Source organism: Felis catus, chromosome A1, assembly GCF_018350175.1.
Source record: "Felis catus isolate Fca126 chromosome A1, F.catus_Fca126_mat1.0, whole genome shotgun sequence".
Taxonomy (NCBI): Eukaryota; Metazoa; Chordata; class Mammalia; order Carnivora; family Felidae; genus Felis; species Felis catus.
Window position 1 is genome coordinate 231,780,595 of NC_058368.1, and position 12,029 is coordinate 231,792,623.

Here is a 12,029-nt window from a genome sequence, read left to right on the forward strand (position 1 = left end):
AAAAGGATTTGGAAAATAAATAAGTGGCTAACGGTGGGATAGGATATTATATTACTAAATGTATGGGTTGCCCTCTGGCTGTAAACCCACTCATTTAGAAAGCAGATGTTGTGCTTGTGAGTATAAATTAATGTTTTATCTTTCATTTAAGACCCAGGCAATTGGCTTCCAGAGAACGCTGACCAGATACGGTCAGGAAGCTCAGTTTCATGACAAAATTCTCCAGCACATTCCCCACAGATTTCTGCTCTAATACTTGGAATTCTTGGGGCGCCTGGGTGGCTCAGTCGGTTAAGCGTCCGACTTCAGCCAGGTCACGATCTCGCGGTCCGTGAGTTGTGAGTTCGAGCCCCGCGTCGGGCTCTGGGCTGATGGCTCGGAGCCTGGAGCCTGTTTCCGATTCTGTGTCTCCCTCTCTCTCTGCCCCTCCCCTGTTCATGCTCTGTCTCTCTCTGTCCCAAAAATAAATAAACATTGAAAAAAAAATTAATACTTGGAATTCTTGAAATACAGACTTATGCTTTTGATCATGGAAGCGTGGTGTTCTTAATGGCACTGGTTGATGCTAGATCCAGAAAACAGGCTCTATGGAAGGAGAGAGGAAACCTTGAGCACAATATTTTAGATTGGGAGCCTAAGTGGATTTGTATAATACCACTGAAAGATAGGGAATTAGTCCATGCACAAGCCAAACCATTGCATTTCAAGACTGACAAGCTGGCCTCCTCTGTTCTCGCTAAAACTGCACCTGCTCTTCTGGTCATTTAAGTAACTTCTGTGCGACGCAGTAGGCACAGTGATGAGCTGATCCTCTGTTCCGTGATCTGTGAAATAGGGATATTAAGAATGGAGACCACATACTGAACCGAGTTCCAGGTTCATAACTGTGAGCTCTAACGATGCAACTCCCAAGCAACGGGGACTGAGATCCATTCTGTCCCAAGGAATCTCCAGCAGCACCTTGGGACAGAAGGGGAGTGCACTGGGAAGGAACCTGTTGAACAACAGAGGGTCATAGCTCAAATCTAGTCTTGAAAAACTTGAACATCATGTTTCCCCCTCTTAGAAGTGGGGGTGAGAATAATTCCAAACTTGAGGAGAGGAGACAGTGAGCCAGTGGAATCAATGCCTTGTTGCTGCTAGTGTTTTCAGTTGTTAAGTCGTATCCAAGGGCTGAAATGTGACCATTTTCGACCCACAGAAATGGCAGGTTTATGTTTCATGCTACTCATCGATCAAACAATCAGTCGCAGGGTTTGGAGGAAGTGTCTTCTCGCCTATGATCCGTGATGGCCGCCCGCTTGCAGCAGCCCTGTTGCCTCGAGTCGCACCGTGGATAAGCTCTGTCATATCCACCCCCATGGCCAAGTGGCCACACCCATAGAGAGAGGGAGAGATAGGAGATGCCCTCAGAGCAGGCAGCAACTATCTGGGAATAAAAGCAATTCTACCAAACGGGCGGGTCAAGTGGGGACTCCACTGTGCAAAACAGTTGGGTGGTTCCCCAAAAAGATAAACATAGAATTTTCATATGGCCCAACAATTCCATTCCTAGGAATATCCCCAAGAGATTGAACACAGAGGCTTAAGCGGACACCTGTATAGCAATATTCATAGCGGCATTACTCACAATAGCTAAAGAGTAGAAATAACCCAAGTGTCAATCAGCAGATGAACTGGTAAACAAGGGGCACCTGGGCGGCTCAGGCTGTCCAAACAACTGACTTCTAATTTCGGCTCAGGTCATGATCTCATCGTTCATGAAATCGAGCCCTGGGTCAGTCTCTGCACTGACAGTGCAGAGCCTGCTTGGGATTCTCTCTCTCTCCCTCTCTCTCTGCTCTTCCCTTGCTTGTGCGAGCTCTCTCTCTCTCTCCCAATGTAAATAAGTAAACTTTAAAAGAAGAGATAAACAGGTAAACGAAATGTGGTTTATGAAAATATCCCTACAACACAGTGTTGTTCAGACCTGAAAAGGAATGGAGTTCTGATACATGCTTCAAAATGGGTGAACCCTGAAAACACTGTAAGGGAAAGATGACCGACACAAAAGGGTCAATACTACGTGAGTCCAATTAGATGAGGCAGCAGAGAAGGCAAAATTTATAGAGATGGAAAGTGGAACAGAGGATGCGTGGGCTGGGGAGCTCATGGATACAGAATCTGTTTGGGATGATTAAAAAGTTCTAGAAATAGCAGTGATGGTTAGGCAACACTGGGAACGTACGCAGTCCCACTGAATTGTACGCTTAAAATGGTTAGAATGGTAAATGTTATGTATATTACCACGATTTTAAAAATCTATCATAAAAAGAAAGAGGCAGAGGTTGGGAGTACTACCACAGTTATGTTCTGGTGCCATCCGTGGGTAAACACGGTGACAGTCTCCATTGGGAATTCACTCACTGTTAAATTCTAAATCAGCCTTCCTTATTAGAATCAGCTTGCGTTCGGGCTAATAGACAAACATTATGAATCTAGATACCTTTAGAATCTAAATAGACCATTGCCATTCAAATTTACAGGCCATTGAATGTAACACTATGCAGTGGAATTCTAAGGTCGAACACAAATAAACCTCAAAAGTAGATTTCACTTTCTTCTTCCTCCCTCTCTCTTTTTCTTTTTCTTTCTTTTTTCTCTTTCTTTCTTCTTTCTTTCTTTCTTTTCCTTCCTTCCTTTCCTTTCTTTCTATTTTTCTTTCTTTCTTCTTTCTTTCTTTCTTTTCCTTCCTTCCTTCTTCCTTCCTTCCTTTCCTTTCTATTTTTTCTTTCTTCTTTTTTCTTTCTTTCTTTCTTTCTTTCTTTCTTTCTTTCTTTCTTTTCCTCCTTTCCTTTCCTTTCCTTTCCTTTCCTTTCCTTTCCTTTCCAGTTTTCTTTCTTTCTTTCTTAAAGGGCAGAGGGTGCTTGGGGAAAATTGTCAGAGACTAGAAATTCTAACCCCTCAGGGCATCAAAGTTGTGCTTGATTGCCCGTAGTTGAGAATTTTGAAGACCGATTCAATCACTGGTGGCTAATTCAGAGGGAACAAGCTGATTACGACTGGTATGCTTCCAGAATGTTAAAAAATAAAAATGCCTTCCTGGATGGGACCAGTGTCTGTGCAGGTGAGCCCCTTCCAGGAGCGTGCTGTGGGGGACAGCCGTCCCCTCTGCCCCCAAGTAGGAATGTGACCAGAGTTTAGTTCGGCTAGCTCAGCTGGGCAATTTCACCTGAAAACATACTACTCTGTTTTTTCTGTGCTCTGTGTTTTGTGTCGCAAAACACCCCTGCAAGTCACAGGGGTCACACCCGGATCTCCTGGATGTGCCCTCAGGTGCTCTTATCTGGTGCAGGCTGAGTGCCAGGCCCCACAAAGAGTTCCCAGCGGGATCCCAAGGATGAATAGCAACATGTCTCCCTGTTTTTCCAGGAACAGAATGAATGGACCTCTTGTGAAATCACTCTCCAAGCGAGTTCTCTTTGGGGTTTTAAATCATATCTAAGAGAGCAAAAATTAAAAAAAAAAAAAAAAAAGCAGAACAGTGCAGACAAGCCAGCAAGGATTTTAGGGGGAAGGATCCTCAGGCCCATGGGGCTAAGCCTTCCAAAGACCTAGAGTGTGAGCTACGGAGAAACCTAGTGATTCTTTTGCTGGGCTGCAGGAATGGGGATTTTTACATTTCTAATTGGATTTCTTGCTTATTGCAAAAAAAAAAAAAATGTAGTATCGAATAACAAATAAGGAAGAAGAAAGTCATCCAAAACTCAGCCTCTTAATAAATCAGCAGTTTTGATTTGCCCATGTTCCCATTCAAATGTTGTGAATAAAAATATTTAATTTTATATCATTATAATCATGGCAAAGAGATATTTTAATAAATTTCATTTCCTTTAAGATGTTAAGCATTTTCTTGTTATTCTGTAGTTATCATTTTAATAACTGTTGAGCTGATATATAGCACAGGGCCCAGAAATAAAGGCATTTGGTAAATATTTGTTTAAAAGAAGAATTAATATACTTTACTTCTCTATGCCCTTATTTGGGGAAGCATTGAATGTGATTTCATTTCTACTATTATAAATAATGTTTAATAGGTATCTTTGTGATTCTTGTCTATCCTACGTTTTGCATAATTTCATAGGGAAAGTTCTCAGAAGTAGGAGTCCGAGGTCGGCAGCTATGAAATGCATTAGCAAATTGCTTTTTAAGGAGATTGTATGGGTTTGCTGCAGTTAGCAATACACAAATATGCTGGTTTTTACATATCTTGACCAGCACTGCTATTTAAGATCTTTTTTTAATGTTTACTAATTTAACAGGTATTGAAAGACTTCAAGTTGAAAAGCTCTCTCTTCCAAAATAATTATAGGGGCATCTGGGTGGCTCAGTTGGTTGAGAATCCGACTACAGCTCAGTCATGACCTTACAGTTTGTGGGTTCGAGCCCCACATGGGGCTCTGTGCTGACAGCTCAGAGCCTGGAGTCTGCTTCGGGTTCTCTGTCTCCCTCTCTCTCTCTGCTCCTCCCCCACTCAGTCTTTCTCTCTCTCTCTCTCAAAAATAAATCGACTTTAAAAAATTAAAATAAAATAAAGTAATAATGGAGTAACTTTAGCTTTTCATCTTTGTTTTATAAGCCTTTTCCTGTGACCCTGACACAGAACCTAACCAGCTTTGAATGTTGGTCAATCAACCCCATGTCAGTGGTTGTCAACCCCATGTCAGCTTCCAAGGGAGCTGGTGGGGCATCTCTCTGTCCTGCAAACAGGACAGGTGTCAGGCCCGGGACTCTCCTGAACCACTCTGAGCACAGAGCCTGTCGGGGCCTGCTGGCTGCGAGGTGACAGAAATGCTCCGAGGGGTGGAGCGGAGGCTGAAGCTTCAGGGCAGCCGGCAGACAAGGCTCTCGGGTGGGGCCGGCACTAGGTGGTTCTTCCGGATTATCCTCCCTGGAGCCCGGGAAGGGCTCAGGGCACCTCACGCTGAACACGGGCGGGGCTCTATCCCTCACATGTCCCAAAGGTTACTTTATTGCGTTGTCCCAGCAGTGTGAAAGGCTGCCTGATTTTCATCCTACGTTGCAAAATGTGGAAACGGGGCCCCGGGAAACGTGATTTGCCCACCGCCCCTGAGCCGTCGGGATCCAGGATCAGGAGATCGGATTCCAAAGCCCCCGCTCAGAGGACCGTCCTTGGGGTGCCGAGGCACAGGAAGACCTGGGCTTCAAAGTTTTTACTGGAATAACAGAGGGACGTCACAAATACATTCCATGATTACACCTTGTCTTCCAATAGGTTTTTTTTTTTTTTTTTTTTTTTTTTAGAAATTAATATTAAAATACCCATGATGATGATGCACACTGCCTGGCTGGATCCTAATATCTTGTTATTTTTTATTTTTATATTTTTTTAAATCAACGAATATTTATTTGTGAGAGAGCAAGGGAGAGCCCAGGTGGGGTTGAGTTGGAGGGAGAGAGAAGGGGGGGGAGGGGCAGAAAGAGAGGGAGAGAGAACCCCAAGTGGGCGCCTCGCTGTCAGCTGATCTCCCCACGGTGAAATCATGATCTGAGCTGCAAGCGAGTCAGGCGTCCAACGGACTGAGACACCCAGGCGCCCTGATCCTAGTATTTTGAAAACTGGGACCCAAGGCCGGTGTTATGGGTCCCACTACAAATGAGGAAACTGAGGCTCAGAGACTGAGAGACTGGCACAGGCGCGGTCTGAAGCCAGAGCTTCTCGCTCCCTGGAACAACGGGCTGGGCGGCACCACTGACCCCTGGGGGTGCTGAGGGCTAAGTGCTCGGTGCTCGGTGCTCGGTGCGGCACAGACTCCTGGATGATGACCGAGGCGCGGCCGAGCCCACCGGCGCGAGAAGGTGGAAATGGAGGTCGGGTGCAGGGAACGTTTGCTTCGCAGAAGACCAGAGATGGGAGCTGAGGAAGGAGGCGGAGAGGAGAGGAGGGAGCCACCTGTGCGCCCCTTTGCTCCAGTGGGGCAGGGAGCTGGCGCCCTCTAGCGCCCAGGAGACGCCCGGCACCCCAACCCACAGGCTGAAAAGTCCCCCCTGGAGTCGCACTGTGTGGACGGATGACAAGACCCAGGCGGAGGGCTGCTCGGCTCTCATAACAGTTGATTTTCCAGGACACCCTCCCCCCCCCCCCCCGCCCCCACTGCCTCCACCACTCGGCTTTCCTCAGTTCAGGTCAACCTTTTCGGTCTTGGATTAAACTGGGAGAAAATCTGAAAGGGGGCGTGGAGGGTGCCTTCTCCTCATTGTTCTAGACCGGGTCTCTCAACACCATCCACACAGGCCGGCCCACCTGTAGGGGCGACACCTGTGCACTGTGGGACGTCTGGCAACATCTCCAGCCTGGCCCATTAGATGTCTGCAGACGCTGCCCCCTTGTCCCTGGAGACAAGGTCACCCCTGGGTGGGAACAGCTACGCTAGAGGGGCCTGCCGAGCTGCTCCGCAGGGGGAAATGGACAGATAAGTGCGTGGATTAACAAGTTAGTAGCTTAAAAGTGATCCGTGCCGTGGCGCTGCTCGATTGAATAATAGAGCGTTGACTGAGTTTCTGTGAATATTACCTTCCAGATAAGACTGTGAATTGTGTCATTCGAACCGGATTGAAACTCACCCCGTTTTGGTCTTTCTTGCAGCAGAAAATAACCCCAGGACGTGTCCTCTCCGGCTTCCGGTTCCAAACCACTGTGTGTTGTCTCTAAACAGCAGCTGCGGGACCCCCAAAGTGGGGGCATCTCAGTGGTTCTGGGTGACGTGGTAAACGCTGGGGTTCGGAGCCGCCGGCCAAGAAAGAATTCTCGAGACGTCTTTGGTGCAAAAAGGTGGTTTTATGAAGGCACGGGGACAGCAGCCGTGGGCAGAAAGAGCAGCACCGGGGTCGCAACAGGCGACTGATTATATACCTTCAAGTTGGGAGGGGGTCAGGGACAGTGGAAGTCTTTCAGGTATTTTGGAAACAAGGTTTCCAGGACCTTGAGGGGCTAGCTGCTGTTAGGAAAAGGTTATTTATTACTGTGTATTTAGTAAAACCTGAGTCATGAGACCCTTGAGATGTATATTAGGGGGCCATAAGCTTGGAGTATGATTGCCAGCATATGTCTTGCGGTGGGGGGTGTAGAGATAAAGGAAGTTTCCAAAGGAATTTTTATATGTTAAAGTAGACTTAACAGGATCCCGCGGGGTCGGGATAATGTTAAGCTACGATTGCCTTTTGCCCTGAGCAAAGTGTCATCATCGAGGCGGCTGAGCTCCTAGAGGAATGTCACTGTGCCTGTTTCAAGGACTTGTCCACGGGCTGTAAGATGTAAGGAGATTTATCGTTTTTCCTTTTGCCTTTGTTTCTCACATCACTGGGTACATCCCTGCATCCGGAGGTGTTGTAGGGTTTAATAAATTGGTGGGTACAAACCTCAGTGCTGTTGGGACAAATCACAAGAGAAGGGCAATTTTCCACATGGATTAAGAAGTCTACGGATGAAGGGCACCTGGACGGTTCAGTCGGTTTAGCATCCGACTCCTGATTTCAGCAGAGGTCAGGATCCCAGGGTCATGGGGTCGAGCCCCCCGTGGGGCTCCGTGCTGAGTGAGGAGGCTGCTCTAGATTCTCTCTCTTTCTCTCAAATAAAATAAAATTAAAAATAAAATGTCCATGGATGAATAACCTTTTCTTTCCAGTTGCCTAAGGAGAATGCTATTCTTTAATCTCTGACAACACTATCTGACGATCTCAGTGGTTCTAGGGGGCAGAGTCCCAATGGGGGCAACCTCAGAGCGGGAGGACTCTCAGCTCGTCTTCCAGAGTCTGCGCATCTGCATCTAGGTTCACCAAGGGTGCCGGCAGGCTCCTGCCAAGAGTTAAGGATGTCTCCAGCCCCGCCATCCATCATTTCTTTAGACACGTGGAGGGAGAGGTCAAGCCAGGCAGACGGGGCTGTCGTCCGTCCCCTCCCTGAGAGGCCTTCTGTGGCCACTCCAGGCCTGGGGACAGCCCCACCGCCTGAGGAGGGCGCACAGAACAGGCGCTTAGGGACAGAGCCTTATCTGATGGGCGCCGTGGAGCTGGCCCTGCGAACAGAGCCGCCGGGTGACTGCTTTGGGGACTTGGACCCCACGAGGAGGGCGAGTGTGCCGAGGAACGTCGTCAGTGTGACCAGGAGAGCCCGCGTGTAGCGTGACGATGTCTTAAATTTTGTTTCTCCGCCCCAGAACACGACTGGGACTAAGACAGCCAGCTGGGTTAAGATGTAAATATAAGTCTTTCACCAAGAGAAGGATAAACTGCATGTTGGTGGAATTTGGGGTGGGGGGGGGTCTCTCTGAGCAGAACGTGAAAGTAAACAGAAGGAAAAAAATCCACAGACCCGATGACATGGAAATTTACACTCTCTCTGCAGAAAACGCCTCCGTGATAATCATCAGACTATTAGGAAACGATCCCGACACACGTAACAGCGGAATGAAGATCAGCAGAGTCAGAACCTTGGAGAGCGACGCGGAAAAGACAGGTGCGCTCAGCGCAGGAGGCGAAAGGCGTGAAGTAGGTGACTCGAAAGAAGAATTAAAAAGCCAGAAAGTCCAGGAAAAAGTCATCACCGAAAGGCAAACGGGGACAGCAGTGGGGTGGCACCGAAGCTTGGCTGGCAGGTGAATCAAAATGGAAGGGTGTGGCGGCCCGCGGTGGTGAGCAAGGCGGGTGGCCGTGGCGGCGGGGCTGTGACAGCGTTTCGGGCAGCGGCTGGCGATGTGCCTAGAGATTGTCAGCGCGGACGCTCCGACCTAAAGGTCCCAGCGCTGAGAACTCAGTGGCAGCAGATAATGAGATCGGCGTCCCCGACGAGCCTCATTTCGTGGACATTCGGTGCCGGGTGACCAGCCCTCTCAGGGGTGGCGGGGGCTGTCGTGATACACGCCAACCACGCGACAGGGATGTTTTATATGGAAGCAAACATGTGGAAAACCCTAAATGCGATACTCCTGCTTGCATTAAAAGCATTTACGTTGACCTACGTGTTCGTAAGACATTAAATCCAAAACGTTGATAGTAAGGCAATATATGTGCGATGCTTTATTTATTCATGGGTCTCTTTCTGACTTTCTGCCTTACCTTGTTCAAAGCTGGGCCTTGGTCTGAATTCCCCTGGCTCCCATGGAGCGCTCTCTCTCTCTCTCTCTCTCTCTCTCTCTCTCGTTTTCATCCCACACACATGCCACATTCACTCCTGCCCAGCTGTTCCCCGTGGGATCCAGGTCCTTCAGGCTTCTGGTTCCACCCCAAAAACAAGTTCCCTGAAGGAGACTTGAAAGCAAAAGAGGCCTATCATGCACCCACGGCTGTTTTAAAATATGTGCCTCTGGTTTCTCACTCTCCTGTGCACATCCCTCCATTGTCTTGCTTTCATATTCAGAATAAAATCCATACTTTCTCTGTAGTTTATGAGGTCCCGTGGAATGTAAGCCTTCTCTGAATTCTTTCCCTCTCTCTCTTTTCTTTGCTTCGTCTACATTGAGGGCACTGGCCTCCATGCTGTCTCTAGCTAACATGCCAAGGTTATGGCCACCCCAGGGCCTTTGCACGTGCTTCTCTTGGCCCAGAAAATGCAGTCTGGCTCTCTCCCTTGCTTATTCAGGTCTCTGCTCAAATGTCACCTCTGTGAAGAAGGCTCTTCTGATCATCCCACATAGAACAGGAACTTCCCCCATCCTTCTGTGTCCTATAATTCGGCGTTATTTCCCCCCTAGCACCTCAGTCACTGTATACCGTATACCATAACTTATACATTCACTCATTCATGTGTTTATTACCTTTTCCCAACAGAACAAAAGCTCCATGAGGGGGAGACTCGGCTTGTTCTTTGCTGCCTCCATGGTTCCTGAAAGGATATCTGGTTCCTATGTATTGGGAGAAAGAAAAGAGAGGGAACGGTGGCAGAAATGAAGAAACTAGAAGATAAAAAACAAAATCAACAGGAACAATATATATTGTTTGTTTATTTATATATGTTTAATATATATATGCTTATAAATATATATTAAACATATATAAATAATATGTTTACTTATATATGTTTAATATATATATTTATATTAAACATATATAAATAATACATATTAATATATATTGTATATTTATATATTAAATATATATTGTATATTTATATATGTTTAATATATAAATATATATTTAATATATAAATATATATTAAACACATATAAATAATATATATATTAAACATATATAAATATATATAAATGTGTGTGTATACATACACACACACACACACACACATATATATTTATTTTAGAAAATATCCTAAAATAAACAAGTCTACTGACAAGACTGATTAAATCAAAAGAGGGCGACACAAATTCTGTTGGTGACAGAGGAGGCAAGGCCCACAGGGGACGAGTTTTAAAAATTGTGAGAGACTTCCCTGACCAACTTCATGACAATGGACTGGAAGATTCTGCTGAGGTGGGGGCCCTGCTCGGTCCCACAGCTACCCCGATGGCCTCTGCAAGCACTGGGCACAGCAGAGACCAGCTGAGCGGGGGTGGCGGCTTCTCCAGCATTTATGACACGAGAGAAAGAACCGCACAGAGGTACAGACTAAAAAGCTGACAAATGTTACAGACACCGTAAAATCCAGAAAAATAACATGGAATTGTTATTAGTCGTAGTCGCAGTAATTGGCTGCCTGATGCACCTCTGCAGGGCTCATTTCTGCGGGTTTTTCGTCTCTGTTACTGCCCTGCTCCTATGAAAATAATTTGGTCGTATCATTTTCTGCAGAGAGAATAGAAAACTAATTCTATCTTTCCTCTAGCAAGGTCGACAGAAATTTGTTTTTTATTATTGACGGTTGAGAACGCTTCTCTCCACCACCTCTGATAACGGGTAAAGCCACTGGCTTTCCACACAGTGTCTTGCTCCGTGGGTCCTCCCAGTGGGACTAGGGAGCTGTGCAGAGACCAGGAAAGCGGTCAGAGACCCTGGGTCTTTCCGGGGACCGGCAGGGGCGCAGGATCAAGCCAAGCCCTGGGAGCCTTCGTCCCTCAATCTCTCTGGATGTGGCCTCACACAGCCACTGCCTGGTGGGCACGTCCAGCTGTCCAACCCCCCCCCCAGGCCTTTCCTACATCCCCCCACCAGCGGGGTGTACACATGACCCCCCCAGGCTGGAGCACTGCTTCATGCATGTGGGTCACGCATGTGAATCCTCCCTGCATCCCGGGAGCAGGACGCAGCCAGTGTAAGCTTTATTTTCCGCACGGCCAGCCCACCTCTGAGTGGGAGCCAAGCTTGGAGCAGGTAGGGACAGCTCAGGACCCCGCACAAGGAGCAAGTTGGACTGCTTGTGGGTACAGGGCTTTACCGCCGTGGTCGTGCTTCTGGGTGTGTCCCACGTGTGTCCTCCCCCCATCCCTCCTCACCACAGCAGGTGTCCTGGGACTGGCCGTCCATGGTCAGCATCAACCCTTCTCACTGCTTGTATCATGGCAAGAAGGTTCACTTTGTTTTTACGTTTGATGCCTTTTTTTTTGTTCGTCTGTTCCCCTAGCACCGCCTTCTTTGATGTTAAATATACATACTTAAGGGTACCATTAGGATTCTCTTTCCATTCATTCACCTATATATGCCTTAGTTATTTTCGTTGTGGTTGTTCTGGAAATACAATTTACCTCTTAACACATCAGAAGCTAGCTCAGATGAACACCGATTTACTTTCTGTAGCACGCAAAGGCCTTGTTCTCCTACAGTGCCTTTCCCTCCCCGTCCTCTGCAGTGCGATTATCACAAATCACATCTGTGTACAGACAGACCTCAGAGATACCGTGGGTTTGGTTCCAGACTGCCACAAAAGAAAAGCAAAACAAAAATTGCAATAAAATGAGTCACATGAATTTTTTGGTTTCCCAGTGTATATAAAAGTCATGATCACCCTATACTATAGTCTATTAAGTGTGCAATGGCATTGTGTCCTTAAAAATGTACAGACCTTAATTTAAAAAATACTTTAT

General features: G+C 47.0%; 1 long non-coding RNA gene across 1 annotated transcript; it reads right to left on the minus strand.

Annotated features, from left to right (window-relative positions):
• Positions 1 to 515: 515 nt before the first annotated feature.
• On the minus strand, positions 516 to 12,029 carry LOC109492283. The gene is made up of 3 exons (XR_002744800.2): positions 11,691 to 12,029; positions 9,813 to 9,899; positions 516 to 585 (listed from the first exon to the last, which is right to left on the minus strand). It is a non-coding gene; the product is annotated as an uncharacterized LOC109492283 (long non-coding RNA).